Source organism: Lactuca serriola, chromosome 1 (genome assembly GCF_051521515.1).
Source record: "Lactuca serriola cultivar US96UC23 chromosome 1, Lser_US96UC23_V15, whole genome shotgun sequence".
Classification (NCBI taxonomy): Eukaryota; Viridiplantae; Streptophyta; class Magnoliopsida; order Asterales; family Asteraceae; genus Lactuca; species Lactuca serriola.
Genome location: NC_136408.1, coordinates 41,596,030 through 41,615,161, shown reverse-complemented (window position 1 = coordinate 41,615,161; position 19,132 = coordinate 41,596,030).

Genomic DNA, 19,132 nt, shown 5'->3' with positions numbered 1-19,132 from the left:
CCATCTAAAGCAATTAAAAAGTCTCGATCTATTTACTTCTGGTTTTAGTGGCCAAACCCCAAATGAAATCTTTTAGTTGTTGTAATTGTCTTGTTCAGATTTGTAAGGGATCATTGAACAACTTCAAAGTACTAGCCTCAAGAAACCTAGTGCAAAACAAGACCGGATTCGAACAGCTCCATCTCTTGGGGATTGACAAGAATTCTTCTATACCTCATTTCTTAGTACATTATGTTCTCTAGGACATCAATCATGCTTGAAAATTCTTTGCTTTGGAAGTAATTACATGAAGCCATGTTTGAGTTACTGAAGTTGAATCACCAATTCTGGTAAAGTGCTATTGGTGTTGTTGATGGTGGACACTATTGATATCCTCTTATGACCTGTGACAAATGTTTCGATTCCTAGAAACATGTCAAAGTCTACCCTACCAATGAAATTGTTCAAATTTAAGCGAAGATATTGACGACTTTTATAGTTGGAAAATGAGCTTGAAATTGGTCCTTGCATTTGTTGAAGGTCTAGAATTTTTGGTTGGGTGAGGTTGAAAAACAAGGATTGGTATACGACCAATAAGAAAACTTTTTCCCATTCAGACAACACTTAGTTTGGTTAGGCTTGCAAGAAAGGGTGGGATTTCACCGTTTATGTTCATGTTGTATACATGTCCTTCACTAAGAGTAGTTAGTTTTGCCAAGCCTTCTTGCAAACCTAACCAAACTTAGTGTAATCTCAATGAGAAAAAAATTATCTTATTGGTCTTATACCATCATCAATTTTCAACCTCACCCAACTAAGAATTTTAGACCTTCAACAAATTCAACTAAAAGGACCAATTTCAAACTCATTTTCCAACTTCAAAAATCTTCAATATCTTTGCCTAAATTAGAACAATTTCAGTGGTAGGGTAGACTTAGAAATGTTTCTAGGACTCAATAAACTCAGAACGTTCATCTTTGATTGTAATAGGATATCATTAGTGGCCACCAACAACTACACCGATAGCAACTTGCCAATTCCACCAACATTTACTCATAACTCGCTTCCTGTTTTCCAAAATCTATATAGAGTTAGTCACTTTCCATGCCATCTTTAAAGGAAAAAAAACTACATGTAAATAAACTGCATCCATTCAACAAGTAAAAGGAAAAAGTAATCATAAAGTTCCATAAACTTTGGTACTCATTACAAAAAAATTGAGGTACTTATGTGGAAGAATTGTGAAACTTAGTTACCATTTAGTTACATTGATCCTTCAATAATTAAGGAATCATCTCATTTATACTACCCCACATTATAAAGACTTAGGCCCCGTTTGATACGCATCTTTCCAGGTCCAAACAGATCTTTCTGGCTGAATGGACGGAAAGACTGTTTGATTTGCACAAAAGATAGGGTCTTTCCCGGTAAGATATGTCTTTCCCAGAAAGCCCCAAAATCATATCTTTCTGGCTGAATGGGCTGGAAAGACAATTATACACCAAACCCCGCCTCTTTCTTTCTTTATTGGATTATTAATTTTTTTAAATAACTTTTTTTAAATTTATTTTTTTATTGAAATATTACTTTTTTTTCATCATTCAACACAGTCAATCAGATGTACAATCAAACAGCATAGTTTATTTCCCAGTCAGAAAACTTTCCCAGACGGTACTTTCCCAGACAGAAACTATCAAACGGGACCTTATATTTTTTTGCCAAATATGTATATTCAATATACACGACAACTTGGATCAATCATTCATTCATTCTAATAAAATAAGTCATATTTCCCAATCATGTGTATGCTCTCAAGATTTATGCATTTCCCATAAATAATTTCTTTTAAAGCCATAATCCATGCTTTAACAAGTTCTATCTATAACATGATCTATAATAGAAAGTCATTAAACATTAAACTAAGTAAATTTCTGGAAAATTATTAGCATTAATATCATATCTCAATTCTCATATTAAATCGAATCAAGTATATCATTTTACTCATTATTCATTAAACGTTTTTTACTTATACCCTTTCTTAATTTCTAGTGTATGTCCATGAATTATACATAAACATAACATCAATTTTATCATCCAAACACCTCTAATGAAATCATACATTTTTAGGTCAAGGTTTTGGCAATAAACCAAAAGTTCTTGCGACTGATTTCAAGCATCTGACTGTTTATAACATGTTCATAGTTGTATAACCCTAACATTTTACCATAATTTTTATCAAAAATGTTATAAATAACGTATCTTTTTCACGAAATTAAACATACAATCCAAATACATACATACCTTAATTTATCTGTTAAAACTTGTGATTCCATGCCAATCTCTTTATAATTCGGATCCTAAGGGGGTGTTAGTACGATTCAAGCCTCAATACCGATCCTTCCTCTATCAATTTCTTTCAATCCTTGAGCGGTTACCCGCTTCTCTCACTCCTTAGCTTTTCGGAATTTAGCCATGGATAAGATAAAGGGTGTGAAATTAGACAAAATTGAAAAATGGTCCTTTGGTTTGTCATTTTATATTGCTTAGGTCAAAACTTTAAAAACGTTGTGGATATGTCCTTCTTCAGGAGTTTCATTGTGAAACTGGTCCTGTCAAAATTGAAATTACTTTTTTATCATTATAATTTAAAATTTTCATTTTATTTAATATTTAGACTAAACTACATAAATAGTCCCTATGGTTTGTTCAAAATTGTCACTTTGGTCCAAAAACGTTTAGACTAGCACCACATGTTCAAAGTTTTCATTTTGTTGCTAGTTTGGTCCAATTTGCTTTGAACTTTTTCATAATGACGATTTTGCCCTTAGTTTTTTATTTATTTAAATATTTTTCTATTTAAAAGAAAAATAAAAAAAAATTACATTTTCTATTTTACTTTTATAATTTTTTTTATAAAGGAATAAAAATAAATAAATAAAATATACAATCTCTCTCCCTCTCTCTCTCATAAAATCTACAACCCAATCTTCTTCCATTCTCATATAAACGTCGATGCATCGCCATAGGTCGGAAGATATGAACGCTAACACCACTGTCAGCCGCCACACATCTAAGTTGGGGCACCATCTCTCTCGTACATATCCGATAATAGGTAGGTGGTAAGACGAATCAGAAGATCGAAGACAAATCAGAAGATTGAAGGTTCGTCATTTGCAGAAATCTGAGTTGGAGCGCCTTCTTCACCGTCAACGCCAATTCTAGGGTTTCTACACGTTCTTGCTTCGTACAATGGTAAGCTTAATCATACAGTGGTAATCCCCCTTTCCTCATGTGTGTGTGATTTAATCAACGACACACAAAAACCCTTATGTGTGTGGGTTTTTTCAACCGGCACACAAAAACCCATCCCCATCTCTGATTCCATGTACTCTTCTCATTTAGACCTGAAACCCAAAATCAAAGGGGAAAGGGGGTGATTTTTGAAGTCTTTTAGTGTAAACCAATAGAAATTACACATAGGGGTTGCAAAAAAGTAAAGCATACATGTAGATGATGAACTCGTGATGAATCAACGCATGGAAGGGTAGGATTCAGAACATGCTACGGGTTTGTAAGAGAAAAAGGAGGTCGATGGAAGAAGTTTAAAAGCCACCTTCATCCCCCTCTCTTCTTCTCATCGTCATAAACCACCTCTTCCCCAATCTCCCTTCATTGCAAGGTTGCTACAACACCACCACGGTATATCGTCGGCACCATCCTCCTTTCTTCTTCTCGATTTTTTTTTTCTGTATCATCATCCACTATCTCGGTTTGATTTCTGGTTTGGTTTACATGTTTGATTTGTGGATTTGATTTATGGGTTTGATGGGTTTTGATCCATGGGTTTGTGTTTTTGATTTCCTATGGTAGAGTTTGTTGAAGTCTTGTCTAGTGGATGAAGGAGGGAGAGTTTCAGACCTGGTGAACTGATGAAGGTGAAAACTGAAAGAAAATAGTGAAGATGAATTTTTTCTTGAACATAAGCCTCATTTAGATTATATATTTGATCTAATATGGATATTTGCTTAGGAAGATCAATTGAGAGAGAGGGAGAGAGAGATTGTATATTTTATTTATTTATTTTTATTCCTTTATAAAAAAAATTATAAAAGTAAAATAAAAAATGCATTTTTTTATTTTTCTTTTAAACAGAAAAATATTAAATAAATAAAAAACTAAGGGCAAAATCGTCATTATGAAAAAATTCAAAGCAAATTGGACCAAACTAGCAACAAAATGAAAATTTTGGACCTGTGGTGCTAGTCCAAACCTTTTTGGACCAAAGTGGCAATTTTGAGCAAACCACAGGGACCATTTGTGTAGTTTAGTCTAATATTTATTAATCATCTATTAATTTTAAAATAGAAAATAAATACACACTCCAAAACCTATCTATCTCACCTCATTTGAAGAAAATCATAAACCAATCTTGACCATCATCTTAGGCCACCATCATGGACAGCTACTAGAAACCATTAGACACCGTCGATATGCATTGAAGCTTATGCACACTAAGGAAAAAAAGGAAGAACGACCCTGCAACCCACATTTAACTAACATTTTCACAACTCCATAATCCATTGGCATCTTCATCTCCGCCACCAACAACACCAACATCAGAAACTCGTGTTCTTTTATTTAATTTGAGGTCTACATGAAGGAGAAGAAATGGACCCTTGTATATCATCTCTTTGGCTTATATACACTGTAAAAAATCGAAATAAAAGGGGTGGGGAAAAGACGTACATGAACAGTAATGAAAAGTTCCCCTGGTTCTTGATAATAATATCTCAATAATAGAAAAGAGTGAGTTTTAATTTTCTTATTATCGGATTATAAGGAGAAAAAAGAGACAAAGGTTTCGATTTTCATATTTTAATAATGGACAAGTAGGTCTTTATTTTCGTGGGTAGAATGGACGATGGTTCTAATGACGAAGAGAATTCTGATGAACGTGGTTGAATGCTTAGATACATACTAAATCAATTTTCAACTCTTATTTTCTTTTCAAGATGGAAGGAACATAACTTTTTTTGAAGGCATGAGAGCTGCAAAACTAATTTCTAGCTTTTGTTTTCTTTTAATTTAGGTGTACAAGATAAGTATATCTCATTATTTGTTTGCTTTGATTTATCTGGGTTTTGTTTTATATGTATTCGATGGAAATGTATCGATCTGGGTTTGTATTTGATGGAAATGTATTTGTTTGCTTTACTTTTGATCGATTTGGCTTTTTGAACTACTAGAAAACATCCCATTCGTTTAATTACATGTGAACGCACTGATTTACGATATGCATTTTTTGCGTGTCCTAAAAATAATGTCAATTTTCCAAAATTTATGTGTGCCCAAAATTAGTGTTGAACAAAAAAATTACAAGCACGAAAGGTACCTAAATTAAATGGGTGTTGTGTAGAGATGTCATTTTATAAATTTTTAATGTGTGCGCGTCCCCCCTCTTTGATATAGATAAGGGGGGAAACCAAATCCCCCAAAACTTTGAAGTATCCCGCCTTCCTCTACCTATGTGCTCTCTCCTCTAGGTCTGACGATTGGTTTGGGTTTTGAGCTAACTATGTGAACTAATGCATACCTAAGATTTTGTCTCTTCATCTCCATCGTATTTGGCTTTGATAAAGATAGAAGGAAATAGAGCTCTTACGACCTTATTTCACGAACTAGTGTTGATGTTACAATCCCTTTTCGTCAACAAAAATTCCCTTGCTTTGTTAAAAAAAATAGAAAAACTTGCACCACTAGTTCCCCTATTCATCTACAGCATCTCCGATCTCTCTTCCCTCTAGCTCTCTTCTTCTTCACAACCATCGACCACCATTTCTATCTCGTTCATATGCCATTGTTAACCTCTGATTTGAGCTCACATCCTCAACACATGAAGAATCCATTTCTTCGTTTTGATCCATCGCAACTCCCTATGAAACACTTACCAATTCAGTTCCTCTCTTTTCTTGGTAAATACATATTTGCATTGTTAGGTGTGTCAAACCCAACAAATAATAGGGGTACAAAAGACTCCAAATACACTGTTTTAATGCACTAAAAAGTTGTACAAGGCAAGCAGGTTCGAAACACAGAGACACGAGACAAAAGTCTATACCTCTTTGCGCAAGGTACTTTGGTCACAAAGGGGGGTTTGTTTGCAAATGTAAAATAATTAAATAAAAATCTACTTTAAAAGCATGCACAAAATGAAATGAACTTGTAAACAATTTGATTGAATGGTTCTAGGGCTAGTTCTCAATTTTTTTGTTCAACTTGATTATGACTTGATGTAATTCATGATTGTTATTCTAAGTTGGTACTAAAAGATATTAACACGCTCTAATACCTCTCACTTGCCAAATTATCTAACCACAACGCGCTCTTTGACTAGACCTAGCGTTACTAATTCGACCTAAACACGCTCTTAGATTGTATTGAAAAACTACAATAAGTTTTGTACAAGCTTCCTAACAATGTTCATTTTTTCTCACACGTTCGAAAGTGTGAAGACATGTGATGTATGTTTTACAATAAGAAAACTTATTGTTTGTTCCGAATTATTAACTTAACAGAACGATTAGGTGCCCTAAAAGTTAATTAACTACACAAAAATTCAATTCATGAAAGTAGCTAATCAAACACAAATCAAATTCAAGGATTCTAGTTTAAACAAAAACATAATCACTAGAATAGAATCACAAATCAAACATCAAATCATATTATTCAAGTCAAGCAATCAACATGTTTTAAATAAGAGTTAGAAATTAGGGTTTCTTAGCCACACATGGCTAATAACAAATCAATCAAAAAGAAAGATGGAATTGGAAATGTTTAATGCATACAAATGGGAATCAAAAGTGTTTGCAATGATTAGGTCTTCTCAAAAGCTCCAAGAAATCTCCCCAAAATTGCCCAAGATCGCCCAAAATTGCTTCAAAACCGTCTCTCTATGAAAAGTGTGGCGATCCTCCTTGTTTTATTAATGCTCACGTGCTTGCCATAAGACCATGCGTTTTTAGCATGGTCATGCCTTTTGCCCACGTGTTTTTGGCATGGCCATTTGTCTTGACCATGTGTTTTTGGCATGGCCCATACTTTTTGCTAAAAGTTCAATAAGTCTTCATCGTTGGCTCCATTTTTAGTCTAGCTTCACCATTAGTCATGTTGCTAAAATATAAGGTGAGAAAGGACAAAAACGACCCATTTCGGTGTGACATGAACCACGTTTCAAACAGAGTCCTTTGCTATAATGATAATGCAACAATGACTAGGGTTATGTATTCATTTTTTTATTGCATGACAGATCCATCTTCTCTTCATGCTCCAAAGCTCTATGCTCCATGCTCCAAGCTCTAAGTTCCATGCTCCATACTCCATGCATCCAAACTCCAATCTCCACACCCCATAATGCCTGCAAAATAAATCAAAAAATAATGAAGTACCAGACATTCTTAAGAAATATGTAATTGCCCAAATAATTAACTACATGCAAGAATTATAAAGTAGAATGCTATGAAAGGACAAACATGCAAAATAGGTGCATAAAATGCACCTATCATGCATATTTATGTTTTTCTATTTCTTAATATGGATCATCCATTTTTATTGTGTTTCTTTTTTGAATTGGTTATAAGTTTTCCTATTTGAGTACATATAAATGCAAGTAAGATGTCCTAATCTGGATGCCATCTAGGTGTTTCTTGAAAGTACCAACTAAAAATTTTGGTTATTTTAGACATCATATAATAGCTAAGTTCAATGGAAAAATCTATTTTATGGGGTAAGCTTTATGATTTTGTTGATGAAAGGTTTAGAGTTTGTTGATGTCATACCTAGACTAATTATGTTCTCTTACTCTTCAAGTTTATAAGTTTGTTCCTGGGTTATTCTATTCCACCCATAGAGAGATACTTTTATTGGAGATTAATTAGAAAATAAAGGATCAGATCAAGAACATTTGAACTATATCCAATAGTAGATGATATTCTTAGGTTTTTTTAAGGTTGTGGAAGCATTACTAGAATATATTGTCTAAAGCTTCCCAAAACAGGGAAGTTCAATGGGATTGCCATGATAAGTTTCCGGGTATGAAGATAAGAAGATCATTGGTTTTTACACACACACACACACACACACACATATATATATATATATATATATATATATGTTTATTTATTTGTATCCATATCTATTGTTGATGCATTATTTATTTGTCAATCTTTTATCACAGACTGAAGGCGTATCAAAGAGAGCATTAGCACTTGATGGATTTGATATGTGAGCAGCCATAACCTAATATGTACTAATTATTTATAAAATGTTAAAATAAACTTATTTCTTGTTATAGAGGTGGATTGTCTTTGAAGGTTCGGATAGGTTTTATAGGTTAATAAAAAAATATGTGGTAGAAAAATTTAACCCTAAGTTTACATGCAACCTATTGGATCTAAGTTTTTTTTATTGATTGCAACAAACAATTGAACATCAAGAGGTGTATGAGTACTCTACTATTTTTGAAATTCACAAACTGATTAGGGTTTACATACCTTTTGATTATGTTGTAAATAATCAATAAAATCCTTCTTGAACAAGCTCTAGAAAGCAAGCACTAGAAATCCCGCGCCTCTGATGTCTCACACCGAAAACCCCAAAAACCCTAGAATGAAGAGGAGAGAGACGAAGAAGAAGGAAATTTCGTTCCTAATACTCTTAAGAATGTCATGAATGAAAATTGATGGTCTTGGGGTCCTATTAATAGTCTAGGTAACTTGCAAGCAAAGCAGAATCTGAATTGATTAAGTAATAGATTTAATCCTAATTCAAATCCTTTCATTTTATGCAATCAGGAGGCTTCTGAAAACCCTAGAAAGACTCTCAATTTCGTTCACCTCTTGGATGATTCTATAATTGCTTCTTTTATTTAACTATTGAATAATTACAATTCACCCCTTGCACCTTTAATTAATTCTAATTAATCTCATATTAATTTCGATTAATAATTAATCGATTCTAATTGATTTCTTATTAATTTATTAACCATATAAATTAACAAATCAATTATTTAACTATTGATCTCATGTTAGTTTATTAATCACATAACAAATTAACATATCAATTATCTATTTCCAATTAATATATTAACCACATAATATATATTAGCAAAACATTTCTCTCTCTCTCTATCTATCTATCTATCTATCTATCTATCTATCTCTATCTCTATCTCTATCTATCTATCTATCTCTCTCCTAATATCATTTCTAGCTATTTCTGGTTATGAGGGCAACCTAAAAGGACTTTGCTTTTATTTTCAAGTTTATACCATCTCGGTTATGAGCTTAGACACCTTAATCCAACAGTCTCCCACTTGGATAAGGCTATATCTACAACTACAAGTATAACACAACAACAATGAGTGCTTTCCAAAGCCATTATCGAACTCAGATTTAATCTGACATTGGCCCTAAGATAAGTGATAAAATATTCTTTCACGCTTCAAGATACCGTATGGACATAAGACATGGATTAGAATCAATCTCATAGTCCAAGATTTGTTTCCCAATTTCTTGATTTATAACGACTAAATTCATACTACTAATTGAAACATCAATTCAATCTGGGCTCGGCCAAGCACTTTAGATGGCGACAACAAAACAAGGGCCCAAAGATATCGATTTTCCCGTTAGGGAAAAGGGAATGAATAAACTTTGACTTATATACTTATATCTTTTACTCACTAAATCATGCATGACAAACAGGGGCCCAAAGATATCGTTTTTCCCATCTTGTTGCACCTTTTGCAACAACATGTCTGGCAGACTCCCCAACGATGGTATTTGCACTTGTTGCAGGGCGGATTGTTCCCAAGGTATGATTGTCTTGATGAGGGAGGAGTAGGGTTAGTAGGGGTAGGGACTGATCCCTCTTGTTGCCTTTTGGCAAGCCTCTGAGTCGAACTGACTCCTTTTTCGTTCCTAAACTTTCATTTCTTGTTCTTAGATTTAGGTTTTCGAGTGCATGGGTAAGTTGTTCTTCATTGGTTTCCTTGGTTGTTGTTATGGTTGGAGTTACCGACACTGTTTCCAACTTCGTTAGTGTCATTGGTATTGAAGTGTGCCATGACAGCTACCACGGTCGCTGTTACAGTGGCTTGGAAAGTGGCGGAGTCTATTCGTAGGACTGGCGCATGGTCGGGGTATTGGTTACCTTCATGAGAAGTCATAACTCTGTTGCACACGAAAAATGGGCTTGTGAGTACTCGTAGTTGGTTTCAAGTGAGTTTACTCGTATAATGTTAACAACCTGGTGTTAATCGGGTCAACCTACATCCCCATGATGCAGTTATGGTAGAGGGTGGGAACATGTATTATCTGACGTAAAGTCCATCCACATGGCACATAGCTAGCGATATGGTCAACGGATTCGGTTGTATGGATTCTTGGAGAACGTACTCCTCTTGGTTTACTATTACTGGTTACGATTAAGGTCATTATCAACCTAAGGCGAGTAGTGTGGCGATCCTATTTTGGCGTACAAAGTGCCTGGTCATTCTACTTATATTATGGGTGCCCTTTTCGTGTTCCTTGCGCTGCTAAGGCTGTCCTAGCCTTGATTTCTATGAGTCTTGGTCTCCAAATGACCATTTCCTCTTTTAAGGAGTGTATATGGTCTACATAGTTCACTAGTCCTGCTGGTGGGTTTCGTAAGGAATTTGGAATGGTGTTCTTGTTACTCGTGGGGGATCGAATTTCCACTGTTGTACACTGGGCTTTGCATATGGTCGCCATTACTCCATGACGGAGGGTTGGAAACTGGGATTCAATTTAGATTACTCGTCGTCTAAACAGAGGTGATGTATGATTCGTAAGGGTGTTGGCTATTGAAGTTCGGTGCACGTCGATTGTGGATCGGATTGTCTTTTGTGGAGGTGCGCCCTGAACCGGGTAGGAGTCAATTGCTCAACTCGTTTTTGCGTGGGTACCGTTTTGTTTCTAGGTATGTCTATTCTAGGAGTACCTATATAGGGTGTTTATGTATCAGGGAAGAGAAAGGTGAAAGGGTCTCAGGTTTACTCTCAGTTGGGCAAAGCTAATCAAGGGTTTCCTTGGCGCTTTTATCCTTGTTGGGTTCTTAATCGAAATTCTCCCTTTTACAATTCATCTCTAGGTATCCCTTAGGATCCATTTTTGGATTTTCCTCTTGGGCTTCTTTTGGTCTCTCTTAGCACCATCCTCAAGTCACCGTGATAGGGTAGGTGTGAGGGGTTTATAGTATCCTAAAATACTCCTATAGTATTTTAAACTTGATGTTCGAATTCTAGTATTCTCTTGTGTGCATAGTTGTTAGGTTTTAGGTTTGTTGCAACACCACCATCAATCCCAAGCGCATGTTGGTCATATCTCAAATAAATATAGTTGATCAGGCTATATTGATCCCAAATATGATTACATAACTGCCCATGTTTGACTGTAGTGTTCAACCTTTAGTTACTTTTGATTTCTTCTCGTTATGATACTGGGTTAGTAATTGTGTATACTTTTATAAATACTTATCTTCTTAAAGTATACTTTTAGTAAGAGTTTGTTTTAGTCTCATTGTATTTATAGTTGTATATCTCGTATGGCTAGATATACCAGTTCACTATAAACAATGCTCTGATACCAATATGTCACACCCCCGGACCAGATGGCGGAAACATCCGGAGGCGGGTGACTTCATTATGCAGTATCATAACAATTGAATATACATGAAACAGAGCAATCCAAACATCATACATTGAGATAACAAACTTACATAGTTTACATATTGTATTTTTTACTACGAGTTACACAAAAGTTGCATAAGTAGAAAACTTCAAACTACAGCTAAATGGTCTTGCATCAGCGTCCCTTGTTACCTGTTTACTAGATCCCTGAGAATACAAGTCGTTTTGAAAAGCGTCAACTAAAAAGTTGGTGAGTTCATAAGCATTTTTGTATAAAATCGTTTACACTTGTTTAGAATCGTTCTCGTTGTACTTTCAGAAAATCAGATATTTTCTATGAAATCGTTTGAAGTCTTGCCTTGAAAATCATGGATATATGTGTGCATGTCATTACTTTTGTTCATCCTTATAATGAGTGATTTTGAAAAGTAGTGTGATTTGTAAAAGCGAGCTGTGTCCGAGAATAGTTATTTTGAATAGTAACAATCAACTGTCTCAAGAAAAATCCCTTATTTTCAAAAAGGAAATATGGTTGAAAATCATGTTCCTCTTATCAAGTAAAATTGAGTGTTGCTGGCATTTTCGATATCGGCTAGCTTATGTTGTCGTTGCCATCGCTCCATGCGGTGGTCTCATCTTCGTGGAAAACACCTTCGGTCGTTGTCACCATTAGGATGGTGGTTGTGGAGGTATGGTATAATGTTTCTCAAGGATTCGAGGTGGATTCGCATGCATATGGGCCCTCTGTCGAGTGAAGATGTAAAGGACTACCATCACAGCCGACCATGGTGGTTGATGTCGTCACACCGCCACTAGCTGCTACTGTTGCCACCATCTAGTGTCGCTGCTCCCTCCGCGCGCCACCAAGTGGGTGGATTGGGTTCATCTTGCAAGAAGAAAGCAAGTGTATGTGATGTATGTGTTTGGTCTAGCCGGAATGCTTAGAAAGGAATCACCACTCCGTGAGGTGGTGGCTGCCACCTTCTACCACCACCGGTCACCATAGGGTGGTTGTGTGTGTGTTAATTTCGAGTTTTAGCATTGTAAAATGTAATTGGAAATGGAATAATGAGAAAGAAACTCAAACCACCACCTTACGGTGGTGGCTGCCGCCACTGGTCGTCGTGTCAGGTGGCGATGTGCTTTGCCTCGTGGTGTTGATTCGTTTGGGGTGCTTGAAACCCTAATGGGACCAGAGAAGCTCAAATGGGCCCAATGAAGCTTAATGGACTCTAATGGACCCAATAAAATCCTAATGGGCTTAACAATATTCTAGTGGGCTTAATAAACCCAATAAAGCCCTAGTTGACCTAAAATCCCAACAAATTGATAAATGGGCTAGTAGTTGGGTTGGAAAACCCTAATGACAATAAAACCCTAATTTGGTGAATTAATCGGAACACACACTGGAATTGTTTAATAACTTGGAATATTAAATAATAATAATTGGCAGAAATTAATCTAAGCAATATTGGACTTAATGGATTAAGTCCTTAGTGGATTAAGTCCTTAATGGGTTAAGTAGGAAACTTAACCCTAATCGGCATTTTAGGTGAAACCCTAATTTCACTTGGGTTTATTGTTGGGCCTTTCTGTTGGGCCTTGATGATTGGATTATTAATGGGCCATCCAAGAATAATCATATGGACTAAAATAATTTAATGGGCCTAGGTTAAGGCCCATGTAAGGGGGTTGGCCCCAATTTGGAAAATTACGCCATAGATGGGCCATAGTTTGGGCTTTAATGATTATATAATGTTGGGCCTTAGAATAAGACCATGTATAGGCTTAGGCCCAATTTGGAAAATTGGGCCATATGTGGGGTTTTGGTTTCCTAGTTCACTTTGGGCCTATGGATTGGGCCTTGGGCTTGCATAAAGCTAAGATAGTGGTAAAGTAGTCTTTTACCCAAGTATGGACTTATGGTTATGAGTTGGAACCCAATTATTAATTGGGTGTTATTTTGGTGTTGACAATTCGGGAATCTATCATCCAGCAACTGGGGTTTAGTCTGCAGGACTTCAACAATGTGGGGTTATGTCTTCGGGACTTCAGCGGTGTAAGGTGAGTTTTCCTTCCAGTAGGAACGGGTCTACGGCCACAATGTCGACCCATTTAGTTAGCAGTAGTTCCGGACTTCGGTCCGAGACAGTAGTTCAGTGTGCTTGATGTCTTTATGATTCAAGCATGTCTTTATGTTGTGTGTTCTGAACTTCGGTCCAGTGCAGTATGCAGTATATGTGTTTATGCTAGTAGTTATGATTATGCTATGCTATGTTCAGTGAGTTTCCAGACTTCGGTCCGATGCAGTGGGCGAGGCCCTGGTTAGTTCCAGACTTCGGTCCGATGAAGTTTCCGGACTTCGGTCCGATGCAGTGGGAAAGGCCCAATATGTGTTTATATGTTATTGTATGGTATGTGGTAGTTTGGGGGAGCTCACTAAGCTTCGTGCTTACGGTTTCAGTTTTGGTTTCAGGTACTTCCGCTAGCATGGGGAAGAGCTCAGGATGATGACATGGCACACACCATAGTTTTACTCGGGGAGTTTGTTCAGATGTGTTATATGATATTGACATTAGTTTGATTTGATACAGTTACTATGACCTTTTGAGACACTCGAATCATGGCTTTATTAAATGTTAGATGATATTATGGTTTTGGTAATGTTTTAAAAACAAAAAAAATTGGGTTGCTATTTTGGGATGTTTCACACTCGACTTGACTTTTACTATCTCCAAGATCTCTCATGTATTTTGAGCAACATTGTTTCTAATGTCCCTTCAATTGGTAGTAGAAACAAATGGACTTTTTAAGGTCAACACATGGAATGATCCTGTAACACCCAAAGTTTTGAAGGCCAAGAAAGGAAAGAAAACCTTAATTTTAAGGGGCGACTCGGCGAGTCCAAGGAGGAACTCGGCGAGTCCGAGCGGGATCCGGGTCGAGGAGTAAGTGACCGACTCGGCGAGTCGGCCAAGGTGACTCGGCGAGTCTGGTCTGTGCGTGGAAAACCCTAAATTCGGGACTTGGAGCCTATATAAATGTCTTAATCTTCTTCCTATGGTTCCTTACTGCCTCTTTAGCCCTGGATACCAAACCCTAGCCGTCATATCCTTTGATTGAGCCATTTGTTGCCTTGGAAGGTGCATTAAAGCTTGGAAAAGGAAGAAGGAACTTGGAGGAGCAAGAAGGGACTATAGATCTGGGATTGTGAGTTCATTCTGAGCATTTGGAGTTAATAAACTAGTTCCTGGACCCTTTTTGCACCTAGATCTATGTGTGGTTGTTGGGGCTTTTTAGCCATAATGTTATTATTTTGAGTTAGAATCCAGATCTGAAGTTGCTACTTCAGATCTAAGCATATTATGGTCTTGAGAAGCATAAAGTAGCAGCCCTTGAGTTGATTATGGAGCCTCCTTGCCTTAAACCCTATTTTGTGGTGTATTTTGCCTAGATCTCCTTCTCTATACGTAAAGTTTGCAACTTTACGTGAGGAATAGGCTTGGGAAGGGTAGATCTACAGTTTGGAGTCCCTGCATGACTCAAAAGTCCTCTGCATGTATGAAGGACCGGATGGACTCATCGAGTCCTTTGAGTGGACTCGGCGAGTAGCTTGAAGATGAGGAGGAACTCGACGAGTGGGATGAACAACTCGTCGAGTCGGATGAAGTTGGGCATGAACTCGGCGAGTTGGAAGAACAACTCGGCGAGTTGGATGAAGATTGTCCTGGACTCGGCAAGTCTGTTCTTGGACTCGGCGAGTCAGGTCGCGAAACCCCAAACCCTTCGAGTTGAGACTCAAATCAGTGAGTCGAATTGAGACTCGGTGAGTTGGACAGGTCAGGACTCGGTAATCGGTAGACTCGGTGAGTCATGGACTGACTCGGCGAGTCGAGTCGCGAATAGAAGGACTCTGAACATATGAACTTGGCGAGTCAATAGGGTGACTCGGCGAGTAGGGTTGACCTGGGAGGTTGACTTTGACCAGGACTTTGACTTTGGCAATAGTTGACTTAGTTGACCTTTGAAGGTCAGTTAGACTAAGTGTTATGTTGATATTGGTAGCTCGGGGAGCTAGTGGAGCAGCATTTCGGAGTCAGTGGTCAGGTAGCGGTCAAAGGGATTAGCAGCAACAGTTCAGCAGTATCAGGTGAGTTTCCCTTTGTATGAGTGGGTCTACGGCCACAATGCCGGCCCATGTAGTTATGAGTAGAAGACCCGGGGGTTAGCCCTAGGCACAGTATGCTAGTATGATATTCAGGACAAGGTCCAACGATAGCGGGCGGGTGCCCAAGGAATGGTTTATGTGATAGTTATACTTGTTGTATGCGTGATACTTGTATGTGCCTGGTAGGGTGGTGAGTGTGGGCGAGGTCTCGTACCTCACCAATAGCAGAGTGTGGATGGCGTTCCACATCTCATTAGCAGCAGATCAGGGGCTAGGCCCAAGATAGGGAAAGAGTGAGGGAGGGCTGGGTCCGTACTCACTATCAGTAGGAGCATGGACGGGGCTCCCTGGCTCATCAGTAGAGTTCGGTTGTTAGGACCGGAGGGTAGTCTGACACCCCACATACGTCTGATAGTATGTGATGTTATGTTTATGTGCTAGCATGATATGATGTTATGTGATAGTGGTAGTAGGGGTGAAATAATCCCCACTTACCGGTCGACAGGACCGAAGGGGTAGGCCAGCACCCAGATATGCTAGGCAGTATATGGCTTATGTGTTTATGCTATGCTTTTATGTGGTAGTGTTAGGGGGTGAAATAGTCCCAGGTTACCGGTTGAAAGATACCGAAGGGGAGGCCAGCACCCATATATGCTAGGCAGTATCCGGTCGAGAGGACCGAAGGGGAGCCAACACCCAGATATGCTAGGCAGTATCCGGTCGAGAGGACCGAAGGGGAGCCAGCACCCAGATATGCTAGGTAGTATCCGGTCGAGAGGACCGAAGGGGAGGCTAGCACCCAGATATGCTAGGCAGTATCCAGTCGAGAGGACCGAAGGGGTAGGTCGGGCACCCAGATATGCCTGACAGTATATGTATGTTATATGATTGTATGGTATGATGGGGGAACTCACTAAGCTTCGTGCTTACGGTTTTTAGTTTTGGTTTCAGGTACTTCCGGTAGCGGATGATGGAGCTCGGGATGATCGCATGGCACACAACATAGATTTGCCAGCCTGGGAATGTTTACTCTGATAATGAACATGTGTTTTGAAAACTTATACTCAGATTATGTTTTGGAATGATGTCTTTGCTTAAAGTAATGTTTTATTAAAAGAAATTTTTGGTCTTAAATTTTGGGTCGTTACAGATCCAGAACTAGTATTTCTCTTTACCATACGATCAAACAGTTTGATTTTGGACGACCCCTTTCCATTGGGAAGATAAATCTTTTCTTGATCGCCATTTTCATTGTTGTCAATGTCCATGGAAACCTTGGAATTAGACCCTATAAGCATCTCTGCTTCAGATGTGCTCTTAACCATTTCTGCTCCAGCAGCCATCAACATTTGAGCCAGATCAATTAGGTTTATGTTGATATTCCTCATATAAAAGTTCTCAATGAACTGATCATATGACTTTGGAAACGACAAAAGAACCAAGTCAATCTCTTTCTCCCTTGGGAAATCCACACCCAATATATCCAACTTGTCAAAGTACGATTTTATTTTCAGAACACGCACACACACAAAGTTTCCATCTTGATATTTACATGCCAATAGGGATTGAGTAGTCTTATATATTTCAATTTAAAAAAACATGATGTTGGGAGATTCACGGGAGGAGGAGGTGGAAGAGTCGAAGAAGCATGGTGTCCAGTTCCACCGTTTCCTAAGAAAAGGCAAACAATTTCACCTTGACTTAAAATTGGAAGTCCATCTCCAAAAGATTGAGGAAAACCATTTCCATAAGAATGAGGAAGACCTTTTCTATTTTCATAAGACATCAAAAAACGAGAGAAAATAAAATTCAGGTTAGTTGATTTTTATCGATAATTATTAACCCATAAATTTAAATTAATGATAGGATCCATATTTCCGATTCAAATTTTGAGGGGTGTCGTAATCAAATTCGAATCTATTTTAGTAAGTAAGACTTTTACCAATTCCAATCTTATGAAACTCCTACATCTTTTGAGATTCATTGAATCTTATTAGCGACCCGTTTAATCTCACATTATGCTCTCATTTTTGTGACTGGGATGACGAGGATCATAAACGAGATGTGAATAACTATGCAACCCCTCTTGACAACCTCGATGTTATTTATCATCTCACATTGATTGTTCCGGTTAACCACACACGCTCCATCAACAATGATAATTTTCAAGATGCCCATCATATATCTTTATAGTCCCTATTAGTGTACTGGTTAACCACACACACTCTACTAACGATATATAAAGCATGATGTGCGTTTTCATGGATTAACATACTTTTGACATTTTTCTAAAGTAACTAGAGTATGATTTTTAAAGAAGGTTCTAGTACTTTTATATCATTATACTTATTAATGAAATTACGTCCTTTCAAATCCATTCGGCTAATGACCCACCACTATACAAGGGAGTGATGGGTGAGAATGGACACCCAATAGCGGTCAACCTGTCGTTAATTTTGTATGGTTTACGGATGCGTCAACCTATTGAGTTGTGTCAGTTGCAATTTGATGGATGCGTCAACCTATCGTTAATTCCGTATGTTTTATGTTTCTTTGGCTTCTGGGTATGTTTACCCTCAATTGTGGTGTGGAAATTTGGTTCATAGAAGGCAAGTTTAGTAGTTATCCTTGGTAATAGGAAGTTTGGATGTTGAGGCAGCGGATTGGTGACAACTTGTCTAGAAGTCGACAGTATATTTAAAGTTTTTGGACGAAAATCGTGATCGAAATGTTTTGAATATCCTTTCAGCACATTTTGGTGGTGTCGGGTAGGTTCGAGGAATGGATGATCATCAGTCTTAGGGTAAGGTTTCTGAGAATAGACTGACAGGTTCTCGGTTTCAGGAAGTATAGTGACAAGGATGGTTTGTGGTTGTAATGATGAGAGTTCCCGATTTGTGTGGTTTTCACTGGAAGTTGGGTCATGCAGTTAGGGAGAGAAAGAAATTGTTGCGTTTGAGCATTTTCAAGTTATTGGGTTACTTGTTGGCGGTTGGGGGTTTCCGAGCGGTCTCTCGAGTGTTATTTATAAGATGTCTTGGTTTCGAGATGGTTAGAGGGAGTTTTTGGAATATATTGGTGTTGGTTTAGAAATCGTAACTGAGATGGATTTCGAGGACGGGATCTATTTTAAGTGAGAGAGAATTGTAACACCATGTTTCCACTTAATTATTTTCTTGAGAGGAATATATATATATATATATATATATATATATATATATATATATATATAGAACAGTGAGGCTGTTGAAGTTTTGCGATGAGCACATGCTTGGATG